The sequence below is a fragment of the Coregonus clupeaformis genome, chromosome 13 (assembly GCF_020615455.1).
Source record: "Coregonus clupeaformis isolate EN_2021a chromosome 13, ASM2061545v1, whole genome shotgun sequence".
NCBI lineage: Eukaryota > Metazoa > Chordata > Actinopteri > Salmoniformes > Salmonidae > Coregonus > Coregonus clupeaformis.
In genome coordinates, this window is record NC_059204.1 from 28,497,635 (window position 1) to 28,523,283 (window position 25,649).

Here is a 25,649-nt window from a genome sequence, read left to right on the forward strand (position 1 = left end):
CTACCAGTCTCTCTGTTCCTCTACTCCCTCTCCACCTACCAGTCTCTCTGTTCCTCTACTTCCTCTCCACCTACCAGTCTCTCTGTTCCTCTACTCCCTCTCCACCTACCAGTCTCTCTGTTCCTCTACTCCCTCTCCACCTACCAGTCTCTCTGTCCCTCTTCAGCTGCTCCACTCCAAAACACCTTAATTAAGCCTTTCATCTCCACCGAAGTCACATTATTCTGTTCCCCCACCTGAGCACAGCCCACAAATTAGTTGAGCCACAGTACAGAAAGTCTAACTAACTTTCTATCTTCCTACCCAGTAAGTTCTCTGATATAGAGAGAAATATGAGGAGGCCAAGGGAGATTAATTAAGGTCACAGTGGGGAGCGGAGACTTTCTCCCCCCTCTGTCCATGAGCTGTCTGTCCCTTTAGCTATTATTTGTTACATCATTTTGGCTCTGTCCCACAAGGACTAAAGTGACCAGAGGCTTGGCTCTCTCCTCTAGTTACTATCTAGCAGGCAGGAGTCTGTACTGGCACACTGTCTGACATGTTCACAGTGCCCGCACCATTCCCAGCCACAAATGCTGCTTCATAATTAGTATAGCGCTTACATATTAACTGTTGTCGAATAAAATCACTTTTCATGACATACCCTAAAACCAAGATGGCGTGTACCAAGTTCTGTGCCGATTCCTTGCCGATCAGCAAGGGGCCATTGTGTATCAGAGTGCTGATTTCAAGATCAGTTTTGCCTTTTACTTCATGCCTGACACATATTGCCTCAGACTTTTCACTTGCTTACTGCAGAGACAGAGGTTCACCTTGCTCAGAATAATTGGCTTGTTCCAGTACGTTAGGATATGTACCATGCTGAAGCGGTTTCAGAGTTGCTCTGATTGCTCTAATTAGCCAGTGTAGTGCTGACCCCGTGGTAGTGGGGTCACATCCTAATTCCCCCAGTCAAACACTTAAGAAAGAGAACAGATTACCTTGAACTATATGTTGTCTAGTAAGAGACGCTAATTAGGGTTAGTGTTCACCATCTCACACTTGAAACACCTGCTACTGTATGAGGTTATGTTGTGTGGGAAATTGGCCCTGGCTGCACCTGCAGTGGCAAATGGTGAATCTCTGGTTGGCCTGCTTGCTCAGCCCTTACAAAAAAAGATTGCAGTAAAAGTGCAGTAACTGCAGTCGACTGTGGTATTTTTGGACGCAGTGTACTGCACTCTAACTGCAGTTATACTGCAGTGTACTGCAGTTATACTGCACTCTGACTGCAATCTTTTTTCGTAAGGGAGGTGACATTCCATACAAAGCAGTGGTAGATGTGACGTATGATATTAAATGATGAGGTTGACTTCACATACAGAAGATCAGGTATAGGAAGGCGATCAAATAGTCTACTGATCAACACGTTTCAGAGAGAAGCAAGTTGTACATGGCATTCAACGGCCATCCACGCTACTGTGCATGATCGTCAGAAACTTAAATTGAGATGGAATTTTCAATGTCTTCCCTTCCATCATCAGCCATCAGTTGTGTTGATGATGACAATGGAGCAAACCATAACAGGTGATCTGTTCCTAATCACCCATTGGCCCACAATTCAAGTAATAACTTTCAGTATAAAAGCCATTATTCCGCATAGCTGTTAATCAAATCACGACCTTGATCATCAAGTTTTACTTTTTCACCTGTCAATGTTTCTAGCCTCATAAGTTACCGGAGTGTTTTCTTGGACTAAAAACATTCCATGGCAACAATAAAACAATCAGTGAAATGCATTCAGCAAGTATCGCTGTCCATAAAGTGGCCAATTCTGCCTAAATTGCGGTGAAGATGTAATGGTCTAGCAGGTTTCAGTGGAGATTAGGTTAATGGGATATGCTTGGGAGAGCAGGGTATTGCTCAGGAAGGTGTGGGGCCATTAAGTGCTGTGAATTACATACCTCTATATACAGTGACTTGCAAAAGTATTAATCCCCCTTGCCGTTTTTCCTATTTTGTTGCATTACAACCTGTAATTTAAATGGATTTTTATTTGGATTTCATGTAATGGACATACACAAAATAGTCCAAATTGGTGAAAAATTCTAAAAAATAAATTACAGAAAAATGGTGCATGCATATGTATTCACTCCCTTTGCTATGAAGCCCTAAATAAGATCTGGTGCAACCAATTACCGTCAGAAGTCACATAATTAGTTAAATAAAGTCCACCTGTGTGAAGTGTCACATGATCTGTCACATGATCTCAGTATATATACACCTGTTCTGAAAGGCCCCAGAGTCTGCAACACCACTAAGCAAGGGGCACCACCAAGCAAGCGGCACCATGAAGACCAATGAGCTCTCCAAACAGGTCAGGGACAATGTTGTGGAGAAGTACAGCCATCTTTGCAGCAATTACAGCTGCAAGTCTCTTGGGGTATGTCTCTATAAGCTTGGCACATCTATCACTGGGATTTTTGCCCATTCTTCAAGGCAAAACTGCTCCAGCTCCTTCAAGTTGGATGGGTTCCGCTGGTGTACAGCAATCTTTAAGTCATACCACAGATTCTCAATTGGATTGAGATCTGGGCTTTGACAAGGCCATTCCAAGACATTTAAATGTTTCCCTTTAAACCACTCGAGTGTTGCTTTAGCAGTATGCTTAGGGTCATTGTCCTGCTGGAAGGTGAACCTCTGTCCCAGTCTCAAATCTCTGGAAGACTGAAACAGGTTTCCCTCAAGAATTTCCATGTATTTAGCGCCATCCATCATTCCTTCCATTCTGACAAGTTTCCCAGTCCCTGCCGATGAAAAACATCCCCACAGTATGATGCTGCCACCACCATGCTTCACTGTGGGGATGGTGCTCTCAGGGTGATGAGAGGTGTTGGGTTTGCGCCAGACATAGCGTTTTCCTTGATGGCCAAAAAGCTCAATTTTAGTCTAATCTGACCAGAGTACCTTATTCCATATGTTTGGGGAGTCTCCCACATGCCTTTTGCCGAACACCAAACGTATTTGCTTATTGTTTTCTTTAAGCAATGGATTTTTTCTGGCCACTCTTCCGTAAAGCCCAGCTCTATGGAGTGTACGGCTTAAAGTGGTCCTATGGACAGATACGATACTCCAATCTCCGCTGTGGAGCTTTGCAGCTCCTTCAGGATTATCTTTGGTCTCTTTGTTGCCTCTCTGATGAATGCCCTCCTTGCCTGGTCCGTGAGTTTTGGTGGGCGGCCCTCTCTTGGCAGGTTTGTTGTGGTGCCATATTCTTTCAAAAAAAATTATAACGGATTTAATGGTGCTCCGTGGGATGTTCAAAGTTTCTGATATTTTTTTATAACCCAACCCTGATCTGTACTTCGCTACAACTTTGTCCCTGACCTGTTTGGAGAGCTCCTTGGTCTTCATGGTGCCGCTTGCTTGGTGGTGCCCCTTACTTAGTGGTGTTGCATACTCTGGGGTCTTTCAGAACAGGTGTATATATACTGAGATCATGTGACAGATCATGTGACACTTAAATTGCACACAGGTGGACTTTATTTAACTAATTATGTGACTTCTGAAGGTAATTGGTTGCACCAGAACTTATTTAGGGGCTTCATAGCAAAGGGGGTGAATACATATGCACGCACCACTTTTCCGTAATTTATTTTTTTGAAATCTTTTAAACAAGTTATTTTTTTCATTTCACTTCACCAATTTGGACTATATTGTGTATGTCCATTACATGAAGTCCAAATTTAAAATCCATGTTGTAATTTAACAAAATAGGAAAAACGCCAAGGGGGATGAATACTTTTGCAAGGCACTGTATCCATACTGAATATCAATGATAGGTGACTGACTAGGTTCAGAATAGAATGTAGTCCAATCTCTTACACAGGGATACAGTTGTTCATGTGCAGTAGCAAGGCAAAGTGGTTATTTGTCCAAAGTTCAGTATTATATCAAACTTGTTCAGTTCAGTTTCAAGTTCTTCTGTGGGGGTTTAAAGTCCCAGTCAGTACACATTGCACTAATTTTCAATTAATTAATGATACCCCTTGATTTATAAATACCTTCATCAGATTAGTGCTATATGCATGTAAAAATTGCACTGTTTACAATTTTGTTGGTACCCCCCTTTTTGATGGTATGCATATCTAACCTTTTAATGTTTCTGAGGCCATGATTTCTAATCACATTTAATGCTAGTCATTATTTCCAGGCAGGGAGGGAAGATTCACGCAGCATCAAAACATTATGCATGACATTACTGCATCAGTGCCTGGTCTCATCATCATATCCATTCTGCTATGTTTTCTCCTGCTCCGTTATATAACCAACCCTTATATAACTAAGTCCTCATGGCCCTCCCGGAGCTCCTTCCATCCTCCTTCTCCAGGGGGCAGTGTCGTCTCATGTCTCACTTTGAACGTGTTGAGAAGAATCTAACTACGGAGAGAGGGGGATATTTTTAAAAGGCAAATAAATAACAAATCCCTCCTGTGAGAAACGTTGACACCATTAAAGCCAGTCTGGAGATGAGACATGTCTGTGTAATGAAGTGAGTACGGTAATTAGATGGTGGGCTAGCTTGGGAAGTCCTCATGCTTCAGAGCTTGATAGCACTGTTCGAAAAATCAAGGTGGATTAACACTACTTTTGTATATAAATAACCCTGCCATCTATGAATGCTAAATATACAGCCCATTCCGACACACAGTGCTTAATTAAATGCATTTCCACCCCCTCCACCCCTCTCTCCTCTGTCTCCCAGGAGACGAGGCCCTTGATCAAACCGGAAAGCATTTTTCTCAATGTCATGCTGGCAGTTGATATGAATTCTGTAACTTTTTAAATGCATACATTCCCAACACATAATACGTCAAGAATGTTCTCAAAATGTATTTTCATTGGAATCAGATGCATACTGTAAAAACAGCAGCAAGTATAATATATATATATTTTTTAAAACATTGTGAACATACAGGGGGATGCTGATGCAAAGTCTGTGTGGGTCTATGCACGGCTATAGTACCTTATGATCACGTCATCACTCAGCTGCTGCTGTGTCCAGAGTCGAAATAGGAGGTTTACATAAAGCCAGCGTAACAATATCATCTGATGACCATCTGTAGTTTGGTATCGGAAGTTTCAGACACAATGTCCTTCAATATAACACTTTTCAGTAAAATAAAGTATTGTACTTGTTCTCCCTGTCTGTAGTGTGACCAGTCTACAATAAAGCCAGAGAGGAAGAGGAGAAGCGAGAGGGTCCACTCCCGTCAAAATCTGTTCATGCGGGAATACAGCGATAAGCAGAGCGATAAGCAGAACGCCTGCCTTCCTGCCTTTGGGCCAACAACTCCCATTGTTAGGGCAGAGACAAGAACATCTCACCATTATATACAGCAGTAGTCACCAACTGGTCAATCGCGATCGACTGGTCGATCTTCAAGGCATTCCTAGTCGATCACCAAACATTTCTGTTGAAAAGCCAACGATAAAGCCTTGCGCTCCTATGTTTTGTCTTGGGCTGTTGGCGGTAAGTGCACTTGATTCAGAAGCCCTGTTGCCGGGTAGACAGTGTTCCCATTTTGAACCATTTCATTTGTCTGAAGGGACAAACTCTGCCTTCCCGGCGGACCAGGAGAGCTGTGGCTAAATCAAGTGTGCCTACAGCGCTGGCGAATCAGATAGCTCCAATCACCATGCCTACTGCTTCCACGACCCCACAGCAAAGTTTGACACTTGCCTACGTGACATTTCATCACTTTTAAACCTCTTTTAAAACCATGACCAGAGAGAGACTGTCAAAGAATACAACAAACAGCTGCTGTTTTTATGAGCGAGTTCATGTTTTTATTCAGCACTGCCAACACTGTTTTTATTCAACAATTTTACAAAACATAAAACTCGCCTCTCCCTACTTCCACTCGCGCTGCAGCTGCAATGAATGAGTGGCCAAGTGTATCGATAGCCATGAGTTTTTATCATTATTAGCAGTTCGTGGTGTCTATTTTAATATCGATACATTTGGCACTTTCTCTGGTCATAGGAACAACATCAATTTGTGCATAAGGTTTTCACTCAAAATCTCACGATACATGGCACAATTCATTCTTTCCTTTACACGGATCAGTCGTCCTGGTCCCTTTGCAGAAAAACAGCCCCAAAGCATGATGTTTCCACCCCCATGCTTCACAGTAGGTATGGTGTTCTTTGGATGCAACTGAGCATTCTTTGTCCTCCAAACACGACGAGTTTAGTTTTTACCAAAAAGTTCTATTTTGGTTTCATCTGACCATATGACATTCTCCCAATCCTCTTCTGGATCATCCAAATGCACTCTAGCAAACTTCAGACGGGCCTGGACATGTACTGGCTTAAGCAGGGGGACACGTCTGGCACTGCAGGATTTGAGTCCCTGGCGGCGTAGTGTGTTACTGATGGTAGGCTTTGTTACTTTGGTCCCAGCTCTCTGCAGGTCATTCACTAGGTCCCCCCGTGTGGTTCTGGGATTTTGCTCACCGTTCTTGTGATCATTTTGACCCCACGGGGTGAGATCTTGCGTGGAGCCCCAGATCGAGGGAGATTATCAGTGGTCTTGTATGTCTTCCATTTCCTAATAATTGCTCCCACAGTTGATTTCTTCAAACCAAGCTGCTCACCTATTGCAGATTCAGTCTTCCCAGCCTGGTGCAGGTCTACAATTTTGTTTCTGGTGTCCTTTGACAGCTCTTTGGTCTTGGCCATAGTGGAGTTTGGAGTGTGACTGTTTGAGGTTGTGGACAGGTGTGTTTTATACTGATAACAAGTTCAAACAGGTGCCATTAATACAGGTAACGAGTGGAGGACAGAGGAGCCTCTTAAAGAAGAAGTTACAGGTCTGTGAGAGCCAGAAATCTTGCTTGTTTGTAGGTGACCAAATACTTATTTTCCACCATAATTTGATAATAAATTCATAAAAAATCCTACAATGTCATTTTCTGGATTTTTCTTTCTCAATTTGTCTGTCATAGTTGACGTGTACCTGTGATGAAAATTACAGGCCTCTCTCATCTTTTTAAGTGGGAGAACATGCACAATTGGTGGCTGACTAAATACTTTTTTCCCCCCACTGTATCTGTTACACAAAATTCATGTGTATGTGTGTATAGTGCGTAAGTTATCGTGTGTTTTTATGCATGTGTCTATGTTGCTTCACAGTCCCCGCTGTTCCATAAGGTGCATTTTTATCTGTTTTTTCAATCTAATTTTACTGCTGGCATGAGTTACTTGATGTGGAATAGAGTCCCATGTAGTCATGGCTCTATATAGTACTGTGCGCCTCCCATAGTCTGTTCTTGACTTGGGGACTGTGAAGAGACCTCTGGTGGGCCAGTATGAAAAATGTATGCACTCACTAACTGTAAGTCGCTCTGGATAAGAGTTCCATGTAGTCATGGCTCTATGTAGTACTGTGCGCCTCCCATAGTCTGTTCTTGACTTAGTTTAAATATAGTTTAAATACAAGCTTAAACTATGTATTTAGATTGTAGTTAGGTATTGTAGGTAGTTATCGTGGGTTGTTGTATGTAATTATTGTAGGTTAGTATTGTATTCGGCTGAGCCCGGTGAAGCACGAAGCTAGCTAGCTAACCCACTACCTGGACTAGCTGGCGGGTAGCTACTGGCAACTATTAGCAACGGTATAGTTGTTTCACGCCTGAGAGTGCCTGTAATTACGCCAGCTGGCAGCCTACAATAATTACATACAATAATGCCTACCATTCAGCTGTTTTCTAACCTCACTGTCTGAACCATTAATGTTAGGTAGTAAGTGGCTACTGTGCTTGAAATTTAGCTAGCTTGTTGCTACCTGGATAGCTACTAGTAAACAATAGCTGGAACGACCTAGCGAACAGACGCTAACTGGCTGAGTCAATTCAGTGGTTAGCTTTGTACTTGGCTAGCTAACAGTAGCTGCTAGGGGTAAGTTATAACCTACATTTGTGTTTTGTTTTTACATATTGGTAGCCAGAGTCGTTCAAGGAATTCGGGACATGGGTGACTAGTTAACGTTAGCTTGGCTCTCTCTGTGTGTTCGTGCCGTGAAAGGAGGGTTTTCTTCTTTGTCTGAAAGCAATGGCTAGCTAGTATGCTAACTATTCTAGCTAACTAACTGGCTGAATAAGTTGACGACGGACTCGCTCAAGCTGTCGGGACTAACCCACAACGTTAGACACGGACACGAATGATCTGCTTGGCGTGTTGACACACTGGTGGTTTGTTGTGGCCGAGTATTGGTGCTAAACCGTGTTGTTGGAGTCCGGCATGCTAGCTGGCTGTGGCGTCTTATGACTAGGTGCCCTGGACAATTTTCATGGAAGAATACTGTACCAAGTTAGCTAGCTGAATAAACTAAGTTAGTCTATTCCTAGAAAACATTGAACCGCTGTAGTTTACAACAATTATAGTTTCTGAGGTGGAAGTTGGGAGAGTTATATTTGGGTGTTGTGGTGAGGGAGGCCCCGCTCTCTCCTTTCCCAGATGTTTAGTTCATTTCATTCCGATCTCCTTTGCATTATTGTAGCCATTTTCTGTAGCCTGTCAGCTATGCCTCTGTCTATCCCTGTTCTCTCCTCTCCGCACAGGCTATACAAACGCTTCACACCGCGTGGCGCTGCCTCTCTAACCTGGTGGTCCCTGCACGCACCACCCACGTGGAGTTCCAGGTCTCAGGCAGCCTCTGGAACTGCCGTTCTGCTGCCAACAAGGCAGAGTTCATCTCAGCCTATGCTACCCTCCAGTCCCTCGACTTCTTGGCGCTGACGGAAACATGGATTACCACTGAAAACACTGCTACTCCTACTGCTCTCTCCTCGTCTGACCATGTGTTCTCGCATACCCCGGGAGCATCTGGTCAGCGGCGTGGTGGCACAGGAATCCTCATCTCTCCCAAGTGGACATTCTCAATTTTTCCCCTGACCCATCTGTCTATCTCCTCATTTGAATTCCATGCTGTCACAGTCACTAGCCCATTTAAGCTTAACATCCTTGTCATTTATCGCCCTCCAGGTTCCCTTGGAGAGTTCATCAATGAGCTTGACGCCTTGATAAGTTCCTTTCCTGAGGATGGCTCACCCCTCACAGTTCTAGGGGACTTCAACCTCCCTACGTCTACCTTTGACTCATTTCTCTCTGCCTCCTTCTTTCCACTCCTCTCCTCTTTTGACCTCACCCTCTCACCGTCCCCCCCTACTCACAAGGCAGGCAATACGCTTGACCTCATCTTTACTAGATGCTGTTCTTCTACTAATCTCACTGCAACTCCCCTCCATGTCTCCGACCACTACTTTGTATCCTTTTCTCTCTCGCTCTCCTCCAACACTACTCAATGCGCCGTCGCAACCTTCGCTCTCTCTCTCCCGCTTCTCTCTCCTCTTCCATCCTATCATCTCTTCCCTCTGCTCAATCCTTCTCCCTCCAATCTCCTGATTCTGCCTCCTCAACCCTTCTCTCCTCCCTTTCTGCATCCTTTGACTCTCTATGTCCCCTATCCTCCCGGCCGGCTCAGTCCTCCCCTCCAGCTCCGTGGCTTGATGACTCATTGCGAGCTCACAGAACAGGGCTCCGGGCAGCCGAGCGGAAATGGAGGAAAACTAGACTCCCTGCGGACCTGGCATCTTTTCACTCCCTCCTCTCTACATTTTCTTCATCTGTTTCTGCTGCTAAGGCCACTTTCTACCACTCTAAATTCCAAGCATCTGCCTCTAACCCTAGGAAGCTCTTTGCCACCTTCTCCTCCCTGCTGAATCCCCCCCTCCCTCTCTGTGGATGACTTCGTCAACCATTTTGAAAAGAAGGTTGACGACATCCGATCCTCGTTTGTTAAGTCAAATGACACTGCTGGTCCTGCTCACACTGCCCTACCCTATGCTTTGACTTGTGACTTGCGACTTGTGACGGCCGGCCGCCCAACAACCTGCCCGCTTGACCCTATCCCCTCCTCTCTTCTCCAGACCATCTCCGGTGACCTTCTCCCTTACCTCACCTCGCTCATCAACTCATCCTTGACCGCTGGCTATGTCCCTTCCGTCTTCAAGAGAGCGAGAGTTGCACCCCTTCTCAAAAAACCAAAACTCGATCCCTCTGATGTCAACAACTACAGACCAGTATCCCTTCTTTCTTTTCTCTCCAAAACTCTTGAGCGTGCCATCTTTAGCCAACTCTCTTGCTATATCTCTCAGAATGACCTTCTTGATCCAAACCAGTCAGGTTTCAAGACTGGTCATTCAACTGAGACTGCTCTTCTCTGTGTCATGGAGGCTCTCTGCACTGCTAAAGCTAACTCTCTCTCCTCTGCTCTTGTCCTTCTAGACCTGTCTGCTGCCTTTGATACTGTGAACCATCAGATCCTCCTCTCCACCCTCTCCGAGCTGGGCATCTCCGGCGCGGCTCACTCTTGGATTGCGTCCTACCTGACCGGTCGCTCCTACCAAGTGGCGTGGCGAGAAGCTGTCTCCGCACCACGTGCTCTCACCACTGGTGTCCCCCAGGGCTCAGTTCTAGGCCCTCTCCTAGTCTCGCTATACACCAAGTCACTTGGCTCTGTCATATCCTCACATGGCCTCTCCTATCATTGCTACGCAGTTGACACACAATTCATCTTCTCCTTTCCCCCTTCTGATAACCAAGTGGCGAATCGCATCTCTGCATGTCTGGCAGACATATCAGTATGGATGACGGATCACCACCTCAAGCTGAACCTTGGCAAGACGGAGCTGCTCTTCCTCCCGGGGAAGGACTGCCCGTTCCATGATCTCGCCATCACGGTTGACAACTCCGCTGTGTCCTCCTCCCAAAGTACGAAGAGCCTTGGCGTGACCCTGGACAACACCCTGTCGTTCTCCGCTAACATCAAGGCGGTGACCCGATCCTGTAGGTTCATGCTCTACAAAATTCGGAGAGTACGACCCTGCCTTACACAGGAAGCTGCACAGGTCCTAATCCAGGCACTTGTCATCTTCCGTCTGGATTACTGCAACTCTCTGTTGGCTGGGCTCCCTGCCTGTGCCATTAAACCCCTACAACTCATCCAGAATTCCGCAGCCCGTCTGGTGTTCAACCTTCCCAAGTTCTCTCACGTCACCCCGCTCCTCTGCACACTCCACTGGCTTCCAGTTGAAGCTTGCATCTGCTACAAGACCATGGTGCTTGCCTACGGAGCTGTGAGGGGAACGGCACCTCCGTACCTTCAGGCTCTGATCAGTCCCTACACCCAAACGAGGTCATTGTGTTCATCCACCTCTGGCCTGCTGGCTCCCCTACCTCTGCGGAAGCACAGTTCCCGCTCAGCCCAGTCAAAACTGTTCGCTGCTCTGGCACCCCAATGGTGGAACAAGAACCCCCATGATGCCAGGACAGCGGAGTCACTCACCACCTTCTGGAGACATTTGAAACCCCACCTCTTTAAGGAATACCTGGGATAGGATAAAGTAATCATTCTACCCCCCCCCCCCCCTTACCCCCCCCCAAAAAAAGTGGTTATCCCACTGGCTATAAAATGAATGCACCAATTTGTAAGTCGCTCTGGATAAGAGCGTCTGCTAAATGACGTAAATATAAAATGTAAAATGTAGGAGCATCTGCTAAATTACTAAAATGTAAATGTAAATGTATTGTGGGGTATGCATAGTGCATTCAACATGTCAATATCTCTCACAAATACAAATAGTGATGAAGTCAATCTCTCCTCCACTTTGAGCCAGGAGGTTATCTCTCTGTGTACATCCAAGGGCCAGCCGTGCTGCCCTGTTCTGAACCAATTGCAATTTTCCTAAGTCCCTCTTTGTGGCACCTGACCACACGGCTGAACAGTAGTCCAGGTGTGACAACACTAGGGCTGTAGGACCTGCCTTGTTGATAGTGCTGTTAAGAATGCAGAGCAGCGCTTTATTATAAATTTCTCCCCATCCTAGCTACTGTTGTATCAATATGTTTTGACCATGACAGTTTACAATCCAGGGTTACTTCAAGCAATTTAGTCTCCTCAACTTGCTCAATTTCCACATTATTCATTACAAGATTTAGTTGAGGTTTAGGGTTTAGTAAATGATTTGTCTCAAATACAATGCTTTTAGTTTTTGAAATATTTAGGGCTAACTTATTCCTTGCCACCTAATCTGAAATCTTTACTCAAAGCCAGTGGCATGTCATTAGTAAAGATTGAAAAAAGTAAGGGGCCTAGACAGCTGCCCTGGTGAATTCCTGATTCTACCTGGATTCTGTTGGAGAGGCTTCCATTAAAGAACACCCTCTGTGTTCTGTTAGAAAGGTAACTCTTTATCCACAATATAGCAGGGGGTGTAAAGCCATAACACATATGTTTTTCCAGCAACAGACTATGATCGAAAATGTCAAAAGCTGCACTGAAGTCTAACCAAACAGCCCCCACAATCTTTTTATAATCAATTTCTCTCAGCCAATCATCAGTAATTTGTGTCAGTGCTGTGCTTGTTGAATGTCCTTCCCTATAAGCGTGCTTAAAGTCTGTTGTCAATTTGTTTACTGTAAAATAGCATTTTATCTGGTCAAACACAATTTTTTCCAAAAGTTTACTAAGGGTTGGTAATAGGATGATTGGTCAGCTATTTGAGCCAGTTAAGGGGGCTTTGCTATTCTTAGGTAGGGGAATAACTTTTGCTTCCCTCCAGGCCCGAGGGCACACACTTTCTAGTAGGCTTAAATTGAAGATATGGCAAATAGGAGTGGCAATATCGTCTGCTATTATCCTCAGTAATTTTCCATCCAAATTGTCAGACCCCGGTGGCTTGTAATAATACTTTTTTCACCTCTTCCACACTTACTTTACGGAATTCAAAATTACAATGTTTGTCTTTCATAATTTGGTCAGATATACTTGGATGTGTAGTGTCAGCGTTTGTTTCTGCCTAAATTTGCTAATCTTGCCAATAAAAAAATAATTAAAATAGATTACAATATCAGTGGGGTTTGTGATGAATGAGCCATCTGATTCAATGAATGATGGAGCGGGGTTTGTCTTTTTGCCCAAAATGTCATTTAAGGTGCTCCAAAGCTTTTTACTATCATTCTTTATGTAATTATCTTTGTTCTCAACATTTGATGAAACATTATTAGAGTCAAGGGTTACCAGTCACTGTTTGGCTTTGTATGTTGGTCAGATTGGTTGGTCTGGTCAATGGAATCCTCAAAGTTGATGAAGTAGGAATCAGATGGATATAAAATGCAATGAAAGGCCATTAAATGCATAATTAAAGTTACACTATCATGAGTGTTAAATTCTAATGTATTTGGTTGCTAAATTATCTCCATGTTCTCCGCTAACATGTAATAAGAGGAGTTGCAATTTCGAGCTGGTTTCTAAACCAGCAGAGGGTCTGCAAAGTAAATGTGTTGAAATGTGTTTAGACCCAATCAGGAAGTAGAGACTTGACTGTGTCTTTAAACATGGATTAAATGGCATGTGACTAAGTCACTGTTCTGTCTCTGGAGACAGAGCTGTCATATGCAACAAAATGTATTTCAAACCATACAAAATCACACACAAAGATTAATTTAAAACTATGCTGTCTTTAGCAAGTCACCTTCTATCAGATGATGATGATAGCAAAATTCAAAATAAAACTTGGGAGTGAGATCCAAAGCTCACCCACTGCTTGTGTCAATCAAAAATGAATTATTCAGTTGTTTGTAGAGCCAATGTGCAGGTCTAAGGTCTATGGCCATTTAGTGAAGGATATAAGACGCCCCTGTCCTCTTGAACACACACATCAAGGTGGGTGTGGTCAACAGGAAGATTTAACCATATGCGTCATATCAACGTTAACTGTTCCCTTGCACATCCACATAAGCCATTTTGTCTACCATTGTGTGTGACAACAAAGGGAGAACAGTTCAATTTAACGTGGCCACCACACAAGGGTTGGAATTGTTTCAGCATAACCTAAAACAAGACGTTATCTGTGTGTCAGTAAGCTTGTCAGTATAATTCTTGAACAACACGTCAGGTTATTCTCAAGACAGGACAGAAACATTCAACAAGTTAACATGGAACATGCAGTATAACAAACATGGAACATATAACGCAGACAAACATAGGCCTATATCTGGGATGAAGTGAAGGAGTTGCCTTGGCCAAGGACTTCTAATAAAGTCTGTTGAAAAGGGGATAATCATAGCCTAATCTCCCATTAAAAACGCATTAAAATCCACTGTTTCATATTGAGAGCTGAGTTTGGTATGGAAAACCAGCCAGGCCGACGTGATTCCCAATTATCATGCACATAAAAGGGGCGTCGAGCCCAAGCAAAGACATTCATCCAAGGATTCAGCTTTGCATAGTGTCAGTAGCTATGTTTCCATTATCTTGTCCAGTGATTCTTTGTCGACATTTAGAAAGTTTGCATAGAAAAATAGATGCGACAATTGCCTGCTAGGGTGCGTTTCCATTTAACTGTCTTGTGTCGATCAAAACAGCTGGACGTAATGACGTCACTCCAAAAAAAATGTAGTGGTTGAAGTGTTTCCATTACCCATTGCAAATTAATAACTTGGCGACAGCATGTATGCCCTCCCACCTATCTGTTTCATGTCTCAGGTAGCCCGCATGGATAGAAAGCAATAATTGACTAACATTTGCCATATTCTAATAATTCTCAGGTGCCAGCGTATCGCTATGGTCCGTGCCATGGTGAAACTTGCACTCCTGTAGATCTGATTTTTATTTTATTTAACTAGGCAAGTCAGTTAAGAACAAATTCTTATTTAAAAAGACGGCCTACACCGGCCAAACCCGGGAAGACGCTGGGCCAATTGTGGGACGCCCTATGGGACTCCCAATCACGGTCGGTCGTGATACAGCCTGGAACCGAACCAGGGGGTCTGAAGTGACGCCTCAAGCACTGAGATGCAGTGCCTTAGACTGCTGCGCCACTCGGGATGGCGAAATTTGCTATCCAACCAGAAAAGCAAGGTGAAGCAATTCAGGCATTCTTGAAAGTCAGGACAATCCTTGTCCTGTAAGGAAACATTATTTTGATAGTTGAAATGCCCTGCGTACCTTCAAAATGTTTTGGCAATCATAATTTATTAGAAAACACGGTTTCCATCATCATTTGTCGCAATAAAGAACGTTTGACAAAATAAAAATCCACCCCTGTCGAACGGATAACCATTTTGTCGATCTTTTGAAAATGACCTTATACAGTATCTGCTGTTTCCATCACACATGTCGCAATAAACATTTTTTTGCGACACCGCTTTTGTCGAATAAACCTGGGTAAATGGAAACCTGCCTACTGATCAGCTAAAGTGCTAGAAAAATACATAACAGCAATTAGTCGGGCATGTCATATTTGCTGTGTAAGGGAAAAGAGTCAATCATCATTATAACAACAAGCAAACACAGGAACCTCCTACCAATTATAGACCATCCTGTGTAGCCTATCAATAAACAGCCACCCAGCCAGCCACTGGCTAGCAGAGGGGTGGGACAAAACTCATAACACAAAGAGCACAGTTAGAAAGATATGGCATATAGAAGCAAACCGGATGGACATCATGAAAATGATTGGAGAGGTTGAGAGTAGAAGAAGTTCAGGAGCAAAAATAAATAAATACATATAATATAATTATTGTAAAATTAACTGTGTCCATAAGGTGTAGATAGTAAGTATAGACCGGAAGTAGAGGCCTGGGCATTGTTGTTCACTAATTAACTCCAAGTAGGGAAAGGATGGCGGGGTTGAAAAGTAATAAAGAGGAGTATATATATAAAAAACATGGGGGATTGGAAGTGATGCAGACAATTACATTGATAGAAGATACAATCTATCTGCAATATTAAGCTGATCCACCACCCCCCCCAAAAAAAAAAAAAAAAAATATATACAACTCATAACACACACACATTTGACATATCGGATGGATTTGGCCATATGCACCATACGCATACAGTGGGGGAAAAAAGTATTTAGTCAGCCACCAATTGTGCAAGTTCTCCCCCTTAAAAAGATGAGAGAGGCCTGTAATTTTCATCATAGGTACACGTCAACTATGACAGACAAATTGAGAAAGAAAAATCCAGAAAATCACATTGTAGGATTTTTAATGAATTTATTTGCAAATTATGGTGGAAAATAAGTATTTGGTCACCTACAAACAAGCAAGATTTCTGGCTCTCACAGACCTGTAACTTCTTCTTTAAGAGGCTCCTCTGTCCTCCACTCGTTACCTGTATTAATGGCACCTGTTTGAACTTGTTATCAGTATAAAAGACACCTGTCCACAACCTCAAACAGTCACACTCCAAACTCCACTATGGCCAAGACCAAAGAGCTGTCAAAGGACACCAGAAACAAAATTGTAGACCTGCACCAGGCTGGGAAGACTGAATCTGCAATAGGTAAGCAGCTTGGTTTGAAGAAATCAACTGTGGGAGCAATTATTAGGAAATGGAAGACATACAAGACCACTGATAATCTCCCCTCCATCTGGGGCTCCACGCAAGATCTCACCCCGTGGGGTCAAAATGATCACAAGAACGGTGAGCAAAAATCCCAGAACCACACGGGGGGACATAGTGAATGACCTGCAGAGAGCTGGGACCAAAGTAACAAAGCCTACCATCAGTAACACACTACGCCGCCAGGGACTCAAATCCTGCAGTGCCAGACGTGTCCCCCTGCTTAAGCCAGTACATGTCCAGGCCCGTCTGAAGTTTGCTAGAGTGTATTTGGATGATCCAGAAGAGGATTGGGAGAATGTCATATGGTCAGATGAAACCAAAATTGAACTTGTTGGTAAAAACTCAACTCGTCGTGTTTGGATGACAAAGAATGCTGAGTTGCATCCAAAGAACAACATACCTACTGTGAAGCATGGGGGTGGAAACATCGTGCTTTGGGGCTGTTTTTCTGCAAAGGGACCAGATGATCCGTGTAAAGGAAAGAATGAATGGGGCCATGTATCGTGAGATTTTGAGTGAAAACCTCCTTCCATCAGCAAGGGCATTGAAGATGAAACGTGGCTAGGTCTTTCAGCATGACAATGATCCCAAACACACCGCCCGGGCAACGAAGGAGTGGCTTCGTAAGAAGCATTTCAAGGTCCTGGAGTGGCCTAGCCAGTCTCCAGATCTCAACCCCATAGAAAATCTTTGGAGGGAGTTGAAAGTCTGTGTTGCCCAGCGACAGCCCCAAAACATCACTGCTCTAGAGGAGATCTGCATGGAGGAATGGGCCATAATACTAGCAACAGTGTGTGAAAACCTTGTGAAGACTTACAGAAAACGTTTGACCTGTGTCATTGCCAACAAAGGGTATATAACATTTTTTTTTCTCATTTGGTCTGTCATAGTTGACGTGTACCTATGATGAAAATTACAGGCCTCTCTCATCTTTTTAAGTGGGAGAACTTGCACAATTGGTGGCTGACTAAATACTTTTTTTCCCCACTGTACATGGACTGGACACGGACAAGTTCTTGACTGGTTTAGATCTTATCTGTCGGTAAGATATCAGTTCACCTTTGTGGATGTTTTGCCCTCTGACAAATCAATGGTACATTTCGCTGTTCCTCAAGGTTCTGTTTTAGGGCCACTATTGTTTTCAATATATATTCATTCAGAAACACAATGTCAACTTTCACTGCTATGCGAACAACATACAGCTGTACATTTTGATGAAACATGGTGAAGACCCAAAATGGCCTACCCTGGACGCCTTTGTTTCAGACATAAGGAAGTCAAATCAAATCAAATCAAATGTTATTGGTCACATACACGTGTTTAGCAGATGGTATTGCGCGTGTAGCGAAATGCTTGTGTTTCTAGCTCCGAAAGTGCAGTAATATCCAATAATGTTTTAGTTTTAAACTCGGACAAAACAGAGATGCTAGTTTGATCTGACAGTTAATCTTGATGGTTGTACAGTCGTCTCAAATAAAACTGTGAAGGACCTTAGTGTTACTCTGGACTCTGATCTCTGTTTTGACACACATATCAATAATATTTCAAGGGCAGCTTTTTTCTATCTTCGTAACATTGCAAAAATCTGAAACTTTTTGTCAAAAAATAATGCAGAAAAGCTAATCCATGCTTTTGTCACTTCTAGATTAGAATACTGCAATGACTACTGCTAGAATCTTGTCTAGAACCAAAAAATGTGATCATATTGCTAGAGCGCTATCCTCTCTACATTGGCTTCCTGTTAAGGGATGATTTCAAGGTTTTACTGCTAACCTAAAAAGCAATACATGGACTTGCTCCTACCTATCTCTCTGATTTGGTCTTGCTGTACATACCTACACGTATGCTACGGTCACAAGACGCAGGCCTCCTTATTGTCCAAACAGCCGGAGGCAGGGCTTTCTCCTATAGAGCTACATTTTTATGGAATGGTCTGCCTATCCATGTGAGAGATGCAGACTCGGTCTCGACCTTTAAGTCTTTACTGAAGACTCATCTCTTCAGTAGGGCCTTTGATTAAGTGTAGTCTGGGATCTTTTATTTCAGCTCATGAAACATGGGACCAACAAATGACATGTTGCGTTTATATTTTTGTTCAGTATGTTTTGGTGAAAGATGGTCTCACTACTGGCACGAAATGACAGACTGCGCCTGCATTGCTTGTCAATGTCCTAATGACTGAAACCTGAGCTGTTGCTGTCCTAAATGGACAGCGGCTGGGAGTTTGAATATGGGGGCGGCAAAACGTGCATCTTGGAGTGCCTGAAAAGCAAACACCACTATTGATGTCCAAAACATCACCAGAGCCTGAATGGTCGGCCTCAAAGCAGAGCTGTGGGCTCGGTGCTCTAGTGTCTTGACACTCTTTTTCTAGCACTTTACATTGCTGCTTCAAAAACGTCACCTCTCGCTCTAAGGAGGCAACATTTTCAACATTTTGCTCATGTTTATTTTCCCAAGAAACGTGTTTGGAACGCATCTCGTCAGAGATGGTCCTCTGTAGCTCAACTGGTAGAGCACGGTGCTTGTAACGCCAGGATAGTGGGTTGATGAACAACAGCGCCGGAGAAGATGGCTGCCGTTTTACAGCCCTCTAACCATTTGTACTATTATGTGTGTTTTTCCGCGTTATTTGTAATTTATTTTGTACATAATGTTTCTGCCATCGTCTCTTATAACCAAAAAGAGCTTCTGGATATCAGGACAGCGATTACTCACCTCGTAATGGACGAAGATTTTTTCTTCAATGAGGCAGCCGCGAAGGATATCATACAGACACCCGACAAGGCCCAAATCCCCGTCATTCGCGTGAGGAAGAGACAGAGATATCGTGGACGTAGATCGGGGTGCCTTGTAAGGATCCGACGGCGAGCGAGTAAACTGCCTCTTCCATCAATCCTATTAGCCAATCTTCAATCATTGGATAACAAATTGGATGACCTAAGATTACGGTTATCCTACCAACGGGACATTAAAAACTGTAATATCCTATGTTTCACCGAGTCGTGGCTGAACGACGACAATGATAACATACAGCTAGCGGGCTATACGCTACATCGGCAGGATAGAACGGCTGACTCCGGTAAGACAAGGGGTGGCGGTCTGTGTATATTTGTAAACAACAGCTGGTGCACAAAATCAAATACTAAGGAAGTCTCGAGGTTTTGCTGTAGACCACACTATTTACCAAGAGAGTTTTCATCTATATTTTTCATAGCTGTCTATTTACCACCACAAACCAATGCTGGCATTAAGATTGCACTGAATGAGTTGTACAAGGCCATAAATCAACAGGAAAACGCTCATCCAGATGCAGCGCTCCTAGTGGCCGGGGACTTTAATGCAGGGAAACTTAAATCCGTTCTACCTAATTTCTACCAGCATGTTAAATGTGCAACCAAAGGAAAAAAAACTCTAGACCACCTTTACTCCACACACAGAGACGCATACAAAGCTCTCCCTCGCCCTCCATTTGGCAAATCTGACCATAACTATATCCTCCTGATTCCTGCTTATAAGCAAAAACTAAAGCAGGAAGCACCAGTGACTCGGTTAATAAAAAAGTGGTCAGATGACGCAGATGCTAAGCTACAGGACTGTTTTGCTAGCACAGACTGGAGCATGTTCCGGGATTCTTCAGACAGCATTGAGGAGTACACCACATCAGTCACTGGCTTCATCAATAAGTGCATCGATGATGTCGTCCCCCACAGTGACCGTACGTACATACCCCAACCAGAAGCCATGGATTACAGGAAACATCCGCACTGAGCTAAAGGGGTAGAGCTGCCGCTTTCAAGGAACGGGACTCTAACCCGGACGCTTATAAGAAATCCCGCTATGCCCTCCGACGAACCATCAAACAGGCAAAGAGTCAATACAGGGCTAAGATTGAATCGTACTACACTGGCTCTGACGCTCGTCGGATGTGGCAGGGCTTGAAAACTATTACAGACTACAACGGGAAGCACAGCCGCGAGCTGCCCAGTGACACAAGCCTACCAGACGAGCTAAACCACTTCTATGCTCGCTTCGAGGCAAGCAACACTGAAGCATGCATGAGAGCACCAGCTGTTCTGGATGACTATGTGATCATGCTCTCCGTAGCCGATGTGAGTAAGACTTTTAAGAAGGTCAACATTCACAAGGCCGCAGGGCCAGACGGATTACCAGGACGTGTACTCCGAGCATGTGCTGACCAACTGGCAAGTGTCTTCACTGACATTTTCAACATGTCCCTGACTGAGTCTGTAATACCAACATGTTTCAAGCAGACCACCATAGTCCCCGTGTCCAAGGACTCTAAGATAACCTGCCTAAATGACTACCGACCCGTAGCACTGACATCTGTAGCCATGAAGTGCTTTGAAAGGCTGGTCATGGCTCACATCAACAGCATTATCCCAGAAAACCTAGACCCACTCCAATTTGCATACCGCCCCAACAGATCCACAGATGATGCAATCTCTATTGCACTCCACACTGCCCTTTCCCACCTGGACAAGAGGAACACCTACGTGAGAATGCTATTCATTGACTACAGCTCAGCATTCAACACCATAGTGCCCTCTAAGCTCATCACTAAGCTAAGGATCCTGGGACTAAACACCTCCCTCTGCAACTGGATCCTGGACTTCCTGACGGGCCGCCCCCAGGTGGTAAGGGTAGGTAACAACACATCTGCCACACTGATCCTCAACACGGGGGCCCCTCAGGGGTGCGTGCTCAGTCCCCTCCTGTATCTCTGTTCACCCATGACTGCATGGCCAGGCACGACTCCAACACCATCATTAAGTTTGCCAACAACACAACAGTGGTAGGCCTGATCACCGCCAACGATGAGACAGCCTATAGGGAGGAGGTCAGAGACCTGGCCGTGTGGTGCCAGGACAACAACCTCTCCCTCAACGTGACCAAGACAAAGGAGATGATTGTGGACTACAGGAAAAAAAAGAGGACTGAGCACGCCCCCATTCTCATCGACGGGGCTGTAGTGGAACAGGTTGAGAGCTTCAATTTCCTTGGTGTCCACATCACCAACGAACTATCATGGTCCAAACACACCAAGACAGTCGTGAAGAGGGCACGACAAAGCGTATTCCCCCTCAGGAGACTGAAAAGATTTGGCATGGGTCCTCAGATCCTCAAAAAATTCTACTGCTGCACCATCGAGAGCATCCTGACTGGTTGCATCACCGCCTGGTATGGCAACTGCTTGGCCTCCGACCGCAAGGCACTACAGAGGGTAGTGCGTACGGCCCAGTACATCACTGGGGCCAAGCTTCCTGCCATCCAGGACCTCTATACCAGGCGGTGTCAGAGGAAGGCCCTCAAAATTGTCAAAGACTCCAGCCACCCTAGTCATAGACTGTTCTCCCTGCTACCGCACGGCAAGCGGTACCGGAGTGCCAAGTCTAGGTCCAAAAAGACTTCTCAACAGCTTCTACCCCCAAGCCATAAGACTCCTGAACAGCTAATCATGGATACCCGGACTATTTGCACTGCCCCCCCACCCCATCCTTTTTACGCTGCTGCTACACTGTTAATTATTTATGCATAGTCACTTTAACTCTACCCACATGTACATATTACTTCAACTATCTCAACTAGCCGGTGCCCCCGCACATTGACTCTGCACCGATACCCCCCTGTATACATAGCCTCCCTACTGTTATTTTATTTTACTTCTGCTCTTTTTTTTTCTCAACACTTTTTTTGTTGTTGTTTTATTTTTAAAAATATATGTTAAAAATAAATGCACTGTTGGTTAAGGGCTGTAAGTAAGCATTTCACTGTGATGTCTGCACCTGTTGTATTCGGCGCATGTGACCAACACAATTTGATTTGATTTGATTTGATTTGATTCAAACCCCGGGACCACCCATACACAAAAATGTATGCACGCATGACTGTAAGTCGCTTTGGATAAAAGCGTCTGCTAAGTGGCATATTATCATAAAAGTTCCAAGATTATTTTTTTAATGCATGCCAATTGTTTGCCAGCAATCAAGTTTTTCATTACTTAATACTAAGACCATTTTTATCTTTCTTGATCAGCTTTTGAGCCAAATCATTAATACGAGATTCCCTTAAATGAAAATTATCGGATGCCTGCAGGATACAGGATAAGAGACAGAACAAAGGCATTTAATTCCATTTATAACATCTGAAGGTGTAACTTTTTCAAATCAAAACCAATCAAACAATACCAAGTTTACAGTAACCTGATCAACCAGGCCCAGTCTCCACAGGGTGTCACAGCATCTAAAGGCTTCTGTTGAGGATGAGACCAATGTAAATAAGGCAGAATTCCTAAAGGCAATAAAACCCCTTTGTATAGAGTAATTTAGAGTTCACCCTGTACAGATACAAGTTACCACAGAGATCATATATCCACATACATGCCATCATTTGCCATGCGGCCAGAGGTGACAGAGATCACATAAATTAGGGCTGAGCCTACAATTCCACCCGGGGAGGTGCTTCAGAATGACCTCATCCCCTTGCTAAATTAAGGAGAGTGTAATGAAGACAATTCCTTTTAATTTGGCTTCAGCTCGTTGATGATATAATTGGGATGCATAATTAAAGCTGAAAAACAAACTGCACACTTTCCTTCGATTTGTTTGGAAGGAGATGAGCGCGGCGAAGGAGCTATAGCTCGAATCCTGATTGCTTTGAGTCAGTGAAACTACTGTGTGCTTCTGTAGTTCTGAAATTACAGAAACACCCCAGAGGAGAGGAAGAGACTGTGTGGCACATACACACCTGCAAAATATTGGGAAAATGTTTTGACTTGAAAGGTTCCCAACTTCCAATCAATTTTGAAAGGATTTTATTTTTGTGTCAGAAATAAATAAATGTTATTCATCTAGGTTTGGAGAGAAGGAATATCGCAAAGGACACCTACAACTACGTTTTGACGCAAGGAAACAATGTGACACATACAGTGGGGAAAAAAAGTATTTAGTCAGCAACCAATTGTGCAAGTTCTCCCACTTAAAAAGATGAGAGAGGCCTGTAATTTTCATCATAGGTACACGTCAACTATGACAGACAAATTGAGAAAAATGTTTCCAGAAAATCACATTGTAGGATTTTTTATGAATTTATTTGCAAATTATGGTGGAAAATAAGTATTTGGTCACCTACAAACAATCAAGATTTCTGGCTCTCACAGACCGTTAACTTCTTCTTTAAGAGGCTCCTCTGTCCTCCACTCGTTACCTGTATTAATGGCACCTGTTTGAACTTGTTATCAGTATAAAAGACACCTGTCCACAACCTCAAACAGTCACACTCCAAACTCCACTATGGCCAAGACCAAAGAGCTGTCAAAGGACACCAGAAACACAATTGTAGACCTGCACCAGGCTGGGAAGACTGAATCTGCAATAGGTAAGCAGCTTGGTTTGAAGAAATCAACTGTGGGAGCAATTATTAGGAAATGGAAGACATACAAGACCACTGATAATCTCCCTCGATCTGGGGCTCCACGCAATATCTCACCCCGTGGGATCAAAATGATCACAAGAACGGTGAGCAAAAATCCCAGAACCACACGGGGGGACCTAGTGAATGACCTGCAGAGAGCTGGGACCAAAGTAACAAAGCCTACCATCAGTAACACACTACGCCGCCAGGGACGCAAATCCTGCAGTGCAAGACGTGTCCCCCTGCTTAAGCCAGTACATGTCCAGGCCCGTCTGAAGTTTGCTAGAGTGCATTTGGATGATCCAGAAGAGGATTGGGAGAATGTCATATGGTCAGATGAAACCAAAATATAACTTTTTGGTAAAAACTCAACTCGTCGTGTTTGGAGGACAAAGAATGCTGAGTTGCATCCAAAGAACACCATACCTACTGTGAAGCATGGGGGTGGAAACATCATGTTTTGGGGCTGTTTTTCTGCAAAGGGACCAGGACGACTGATCCGTGTAAAGGAAAGAATGAATGGGGCCATGTATCGTGAGATTTTGAGTGAAAACCTCCTTCCATCAGCAAGGGCATTGAAGATGAAACGTGGCTGGGTCTTTCAGCATGACAATGATCCCAAACACACCGCCTGGGTAACGAAGGAGTGGCTTCGTAAGAAGCATTTCAAGGTCCTGGAGTGGCCTAGCCAGTCTCCAGATCTCAACCCCATAGAAAATCTTTGGAGGGAGTTGAAAGTCTGTGTTGCCCAGCGACAGCCCCAAAACATCACTGCTCTAGAGGAGATCTGCATGGAGGAATGGGGCAAAATACCAGCAACAGTGTGTGAAAACCTTGTGAAGACTTACAGAAAACGTTTGACCTGTGTCATTGCCAACAAAGGGTATATAACAAAGTATTGAGAAACTTTTGTTATTGACCAAATACTTATTTTCCACCATAATTTGCAAATAAAATCATTAAATATCCTACAATGTGATTTTCTGGATTTTTTTTTCTCATTTTGTCTGTCATAGTTGACGTGTACCTATGATGAAAATTACAGGCCTCTCTCATCTTTTTAAGTGGGAGAACATGCACAATTGGTGGCTGACTAAATACTTTTTTTCCCCACTGTAGAAGGGAAACTGCTCTAAAATCAACCAGGTTTGTTAAAAATAAGACAATCAAATATGGAAAAAGCATACAAATGAATAGCTAGAAGGTTTGAAGAGGGTTGATGAAATGGAATGTACGGTCTTCATTAAACATTGGAATGCTTTACATCTGCGAGCAGGGCATGTGCAGCCCCTTCCCAATAGGCAGAGCAGCGAGAGATTAATAGGCTGGAAGCAGGAAGACTATCCAGGCTCCGGACAGTGCTTTGCCAATCAAAGAGGTCAATCAACATTCCTGTCGAAGAGACTCAATTCATTTCCCTGAGAGATCAAAGAGAATTAAGACTACTGCTTCACGGTGGAGAGTGGTTATGACACGCACATCAGAGCACGCACACACACATGGAGGAGCTGAATATGGTAATGAAATTAAGGCAATCTTTCTTTGCCGCGATGGCAGAAAAGTTACTTCCAAACCATGAGGTCATGTTTTCCCAAATTACTTTGTAGAGTTATAACTCACCAGATTACATTGACTCTTGAGAATTTTTAAACACATAAAACATCTAAGAATTTAGGAAGAATGCATTACTTTTATGAATTATTTGAAAAATGTATGTCTGAGCTAAGACTTCCCTTTGTGGTAAACTAACATATTA